This window comes from Malania oleifera, chromosome 1 (assembly GCF_029873635.1).
Source record: "Malania oleifera isolate guangnan ecotype guangnan chromosome 1, ASM2987363v1, whole genome shotgun sequence".
Taxonomy (NCBI): Eukaryota; Viridiplantae; Streptophyta; class Magnoliopsida; order Santalales; family Ximeniaceae; genus Malania; species Malania oleifera.
The window spans coordinates 22,319,705-22,326,689 of record NC_080417.1 but is presented as its reverse complement, the minus strand read 5'-3'; the positions used below and the strand labels follow the sequence as shown (position 1 = coordinate 22,326,689).

At 33.1% G+C, this 6,985-nt stretch overlaps 1 long non-coding RNA gene across 1 annotated transcript; it reads left to right on the top strand.

The window, feature by feature from the left end:
• The first annotated feature begins 452 nt into the window (after positions 1 to 452).
• Positions 453 to 1,629, top strand: LOC131162907 (uncharacterized). The gene is made up of 2 exons (XR_009138869.1): positions 453 to 836; positions 987 to 1,629. It is a non-coding gene; the product is annotated as an uncharacterized LOC131162907 (long non-coding RNA).
• Positions 1,630 to 6,985: the final 5,356 nt, after the last annotated feature.

Here is a 6,985-nt window from a genome sequence, read left to right as displayed (position 1 = left end):
TTAAGCAATTATTTTTAAAATAGCTATTAAAAGTGTAAATATTTATATTAATTGAAATTTATTAAGTATAAATAATATTATTGTCTTATAAAAAATTGATGCAATAGTAAATATTTAGATACTATATTGCTCTCAATTATTTTGATTAATTAATTATTAAATATTAAATATTTTAAATTTATAGTTGTTGAAATTTTAAATATAAATTTAATTAATTAAATATTTTTGGTATACTTTTGGATTAAAAAATGTAATTATTTTATATATATGAGTTATACACATACCAAAATTATAATGATCTATGTTCTTAAAATATTTACTAGGATTCTCATATTAAATTAAGAATTGTACATATATTTTTAAAAATTTCATAATGCAAACTAAACAAAAATATTTTTATAGGACAAACATCCTATTTTTAAAAATGAAATTTCAAAAAATAATATTTTATGGGAATACTTTTTATGTTGCGAATCAAACGAACCGTAGGGCGAGAGAGAGAGAGAGAGAGAGAGAGAGAGAGGAAGAAGGAAAAGGAGAAGAATAGGGAACAGGAGAGAAAATAGAAGCAAAAAAGGATAGAGGGGGCATATGATGTGGGGAGTTTGTCCAAAGGGTAAATAGATAAGAAGTGATGAAGGGGCGCTGCCCTACCTACATCCATCACTCGGACTTCCAATTCCTCTTCCCCCCTTTTCTACTCTTTCAATTTCCGAGAGAGAGAGAGAGATGGAAGCAGCGGAGCAAGTAGCACCTCAACCCCAAGCAATAGAGATATCTAGCGGCAACTACTCCCTCCCTGACAACGACGAGCAGGACCAAGTCATCGATCGTTGGTACGATTCTTCTTCCCTCTTTCTTTTTTTTGTCTCTGTCACTTTCTACCTCCCTCTCTATTCTCTCTCTGGTTCTTTTTTGTTTTTATTTGTGGATGAAGAAAATTAAAAATGGAAATGGAATACGAAATTTGATTGATGGATGTGCAGTTGCTCATGCTGCTACGACTGCTGGGACAGCTGCTGGGAATCATTGTTCTGCGACTTCTGTAATTGATCGGAATGGATGGATGGATGGATAGCTCGATCTCCAACTCCCCTTCGTCGCTGTGATATCTTCAGATTTTTATGAGACATTCTGAACATTTTAATTTAATTAGCTTTTCTTAATCTTGTATTTCTATTTTCTTTCTTTTTTATTAATTTGCATCTTCTCATAACTTCTCTTTGCCATGTTATCATCAACGTATTAATTGGTGTAAATATGATTCTCATGTCTCGATGAAACGACAGACATGAGAATGGGATGAGATGGCTCATGGCTGCGTCTGGGGGAAGTGACGTCTGTGAGTCTTGGCCTTCACAAGTCATCTGGGCCCAGCCCAAAACATTGCGGCCCACGATTTGTCTTTTCCGATGAACAACATGCTCGCAGAAGCTTCCGACCGACGCCCAACAACCGTGGCACCACCTATCTAGCAATACGCTCGTCCCTACCTCTCTGTAAAGTAAATTTCCTTATCATGTTTCACTGTTTGGAGTTTCGGCTATTAATTTAAATATGCATTTTAATTTATATTAAGTAGTGTTTGAAAATTTTAAATTTAAATAAAATTTAATGTAACCTTATACTTCATTTGGTTTGTGGCCACGGCTCGTTTGATTCTGCGAGATAGTTATTTTTTTAAGATAAAATATAGTTTAAATTTTAAAAATTAACTCATCGATCCTTATATATTTTTTATTATTTTATTTTAATAAGAAATGAATATATATCCAAATGATAAAACTTAAGAACAGTTATTTTTGATTTATTTTTTATTATGAACTTATAAAATATTTAGCATTGCTATTTATTTTACAGTAATAATATAATTTTTCATAGAACTAATTATAATTAATTTATTAAAACTAATATATTGTTCTTTTTGAATATGAGATTTGAAATCTAAGCCTTCAAATATAATTTTATTTTATGATTTTGAGAACTTAAAATTTAATTTGTTTTAAAAAAAATTAGATTAAATATTTTATAAAATTAATTATACTTATTTTCATCTAAATTCATGAACTTTGAAATATGTTGTCAAGAATTTTTGCTCCAAAAGATAATCTTAATTGTTATGGATTTATTTTTTCAGTTGGTTGGAAAAAGAGATGCATATAACTTGTTTTTTTTTCCCCCCACTTATTTATTTATCGTTCAAAAAAATAATTTCTCTTCAAAATGAAATTAAATAAATAAATTATTAAATAATATAATATTGTTTTTATTATTATTATTATTATTGAATTGATGTGACATCTCCTAAGTTATTAAAAATTTGAAAGGAATGCATGTGAAAGTGCGTAGCCCCAAGTGGCTCTGCTGGATTAAGAGTGACCCAATTAATAAAATGAGATTCACTGATAAGGCATGTTACTTCTTTGAACATCCATTCTCTTCCATGTTGCATCATCTTTTTTCTGAACGTGACTCACCCTTTTCTCATAAAGGGCTCAAAATTCATATGGCATGACAGTAGCATCCCAACAAACTAGATAAAAACTCCTCTCTCTCTCTCTCTCGGGCGTTTAAATTTCAGTTTTTATTTAAATTTATATAGATTTGAATAAAATTTAATTCAATTTTATACTATTATTTGTTTAGATTCGTACAAATTTAATACTTAAAATTCCTGTCCCAAAATATAGGATTAGGATATTTAGATGCTTTATAAATTACTATTTATTTAAATTTTGTCTCACTAAATAAATTAAGAGCAAATGACACCTATCTCTCCTCAAATTTAATAAATAAACACAAATCTCTCTTGAGATTTCAAAAATCTCATTTACCTTTTTTAAGACTTTAAAAATCTTAAGACCTTTTTTTATATTTGATTTTTGGAATATTTATACCTTTCAAAAGGCTTGTCATTTAACTACATATAATGGGAGGTTTGTGTCTTTTTGACAAAACTTAAGTTAGGGAGGTTTTTGTAGAATTTTTAAAATTTTAATAGATCTTTGAGATTTTTGAAATCTTAGTGATATACTCCAAATATATCACCTCCCTAGAAGAGATCAGAGCGCAATATTATGAGGGTAGTTACCGCCCAAGTCAACCGCCCGATCGGAGCAATTGACGCTCGCCTTATAATAAGCAGAACTATTCATGCCAATGAGATAAGAACCAAAGCGATTCATGCCTGCATCATAACTTGTCAATAAATGACATTACACCCTTGGGCCAACCTCACTTACTATAAATAGGGATTTGGAGAAGAGGCTAAGGGTATCTCATCCCTAACACACTTTACTGTTGCATAAAAACCTTTCAAGTTCATCCCTTTCTTAAGCATCAGAGAGATCCTTCGGAGTACACCCCAGGTCCTTTAAGCCACTTTTATTTGTCTTTTTTCAGGTGGTCGTGATCAAGGATTGATTCGCAAATATTGTTCAATTTTCGGCTGCAATAGTTGTCACCGTTTGTGGTAACTTCTTGAGAGGTTTTCTCTTTTAATCCTTGATCTCAATCCTTGATCATGACTACATCAAATAATTGAAGGTCAATACATTGGCTCGATTGAGATCATCTGAAATGCCGCCACCCAACACCTAGACGTACTTGACACCATTCGATCCATAGCCGATCAGGATCCTACCCAATGCAAACTCTTCATTTGCGGCCTTGGATGGGACACTACCATCAAGAACCTCCGCAATCTTTTCTCCACCTATGGTGACCTTGAAGAAGTCGTCGCAATCCTTGGCAAGGTCACTGGAAAAGGTAAAGGGTACGAGTTTATTACATTCAAGCACGTCAATGGTGCTATGTTAGCGTTGAAGAAGCCAAGTAAGAAAATTGATGGACGAATAATCGAAACCCAGCTTGCGATATTGGGAAATTTTGGATCTAATGCGAATCCGACTACAATTAATGTTTCTATGCATAAGATTTATGTAGCCAACGTGCCTATTCTCAAGGTATGATTTTTTTCTCCATCATACAATAATAATTCTAAAAAAAAAAACAAATAGATGCCATAGTTTCAATGCTTGAAGAGCTCCGCCTTAATGGGTAATAATAATTAATAGGATGTTCAAGTTATTTAATTGATTGAACATTGACCTATACACCAAATGCATAGTGAGGTCATGACAGCTGCACTACCAGATAAAAAAACAAAGCCAAGCTTTGAAATTCCAATGGGTTGGTCAAATACACCATGTAGTCGGCAATAATGACTCTTGCACATTTATATGCGCTGAATAGTGCTCTGAACAGTGAATTTGAAATTATTGGAAATTTGAGTTGAAATTGCAACACACACTGAAATTGCACAATTGTAGCAATTGCAATCGGCGAAATCCCAAACAACAAAACTGAGCTCCTCAGTGACATTCTATCGAGCACCTGGAGCCCAATCAACTGAACAATCGACACCATAATCAAAACAAATAGTAACAAAATCACCGTCGTCAATGGTAGACATTTTGCATGTAACACCCTGAACCCTTAAACTCAGTCCGGTACGTTATACCTAATTAAATCCTGATAATCCATAATTAAATCTTACATACGTAGCGGAAAACATAACTATGATCCTCAATCATAAAAATAAATACCAGAGTTTACTAATTCTATCTATAGTCCACAAGAACCATTTACCACATATATGTTCCACAACCATCCATAAATTCCAGAAAACTTTAAAACATAAAACGTAAAACATAATTTATTTACATCCCAAATATCATCAAAAATATTTATACCCTTTTCTCTATTTGGAACCCCAAAAATGCTATTAACTTCGAGCTTCTCTAAGCTCATTTACGTGGTGGTCCTGAAAAGAATAAATTTGTGATCGGGTGAGACACATCTCACTAAGGGAAAGAAACAATATATATTAAAAACAGCGTGTGGTCCACATGAGATTATAATCAATATTATAATATCATTTACAAAACCATTAACATATATTCTAAAATCATTTTCTGAACCTAATCATACACAAGTAAATATTTACCCACAAGACTACCCAAGGATAAGGATGATTACTCCCCCATACAAATAGCACCCCTTTACTCTGATATATTAGGCAACCCGAAGGTCATAACTGAAGCATACCAGAGCACTCACCTTACTCAGTAAGCCCTTAAGTGATAGTTTAATCCCGTACTCACATAGTTCATACAAAAGTTTACTAGCGAAGGCCCCCAAGAATAAGGAAATCTACCCGCCCATATAAGTAGTTTCCCTTTGCCCTAGTGCGTTATGCAACCTACTATTACATCCGATACTACTAGTGCACTCGCCTTTCTCAGTAAGCCCTCAGGCGAAGAGTTTACCCCACCCTAGCGTAACATGTTCTACTAGAATAAATACCTGATAATAACATAATACATTATTCTATTTGTCGTTATTCAAACATCCATAACTGTTCATGTTCATAAATTTAGCATTTCATAGCATTTCACTTTACATAACCTTTAACATTTTACATCGTTCACATTTCATATTTTACATCTATTTCATTCACATTTCCATTTCATTCATTTTTATTTCATTCATTCGTACTACAGCTCCTTTTAGCTGTACATCAGTTAGTCCACATAGATATGCGCTAAAATTTGCTAACACGACTCCTTTTAACTGTCATCAATTAGTTTACAGCTCCTTTTAACTGTCATTGCATATATGGTTGCATTATCAAACACAAGCAACATGGTCCGTATAACATTTCATTATCAATGCATTTCTTACATAGCCTGCATCTTATACATATAACATACATTTACACTGCATTACCATCTGCTCATACCACAAATTCATACATTACCTATAAAATAAGTCAACTTGCATTTAACGTTTATATACTGAAAATACCTTTCATTTCTTACATAATTATCTTGAAAATATTTTTTCCAACTTCATCAATTCATTTTCACATATACATAACTAGATAAGCAGCCTTAAGCTCAGAAAACATAATTTACATGGTTGACATTTTATACCCACATGAAAACATATATACATATATAACATAGTCCATTTTTATTTAATTTATAAAAACCTGATTTAATTTATAAATTTACCCCTTACCTGAATCCTCAAATTACACCAACAGGTATCCAAAACTGATGCCTATGATGCTTACCCGGTCCCCAGTTCAAAAGCCCTAGTTTAATCAAATAAACCCCAAATAAACTACTATTTCTACATTTTCTTAACTTAATAACTTTCAATAAACTTTAAAAAGCCTAAAACTGAGAATCCAGACTCTTACCTCAACTTAGGAGCGTTTCTCAAAATGCCTAGTTTAGGAAACTGATCCGTTAGATGTGTAGAGAATCTTCTTTAAAACACCGTAGCGACTTCCGATCATCGATTCGGGTTGAAGTCGGGCAGGATTCTTAGAGAGAAAGGAGAGAAGATGACTTAGAGAGAGAAAATCGAAGGAAAATTGATTTCCTTCACATGGAAGCAACCCTGGTTCAATTTATAGACGCTGCTGCCACGTGAATTTGTTGACGAGAAGGCAGGGTTTGTTGACGAACCACTGGAGGGTCTTTGTGGACGAGAGAATATGTTCATCAACGAAATTCAGAGTGCAGTTACTCTCTCAGGATTTCTTTGTCGACGAGGCCTAAAATTCCTCCCTTTTAAAAAAAATTCTATCCTTTTCCTTATTATCCATTAATCCGTTTCATTATTATATTTCCTAATTATTTTAACAGTTTTAATTTTTCGGGTCATTACATCGCAGATCTCAATCTCAAACTTCAATCTGCCACTACACTCACAACCCCATGTCCAAAAAATCCAACATGGAACTCACAGATCAATTGGGATACAATCAAATAATTTGAGTTTATAGACCTCAGATGACACAAACGACACAAAAATAGTCTACGAAATCTATAACACTGCACGCTTACCTGCAGTTCCCTTTGCCGCAAATGATCGAACACTTGGTGCATACATGTCCAAACTCTTTGAAAAA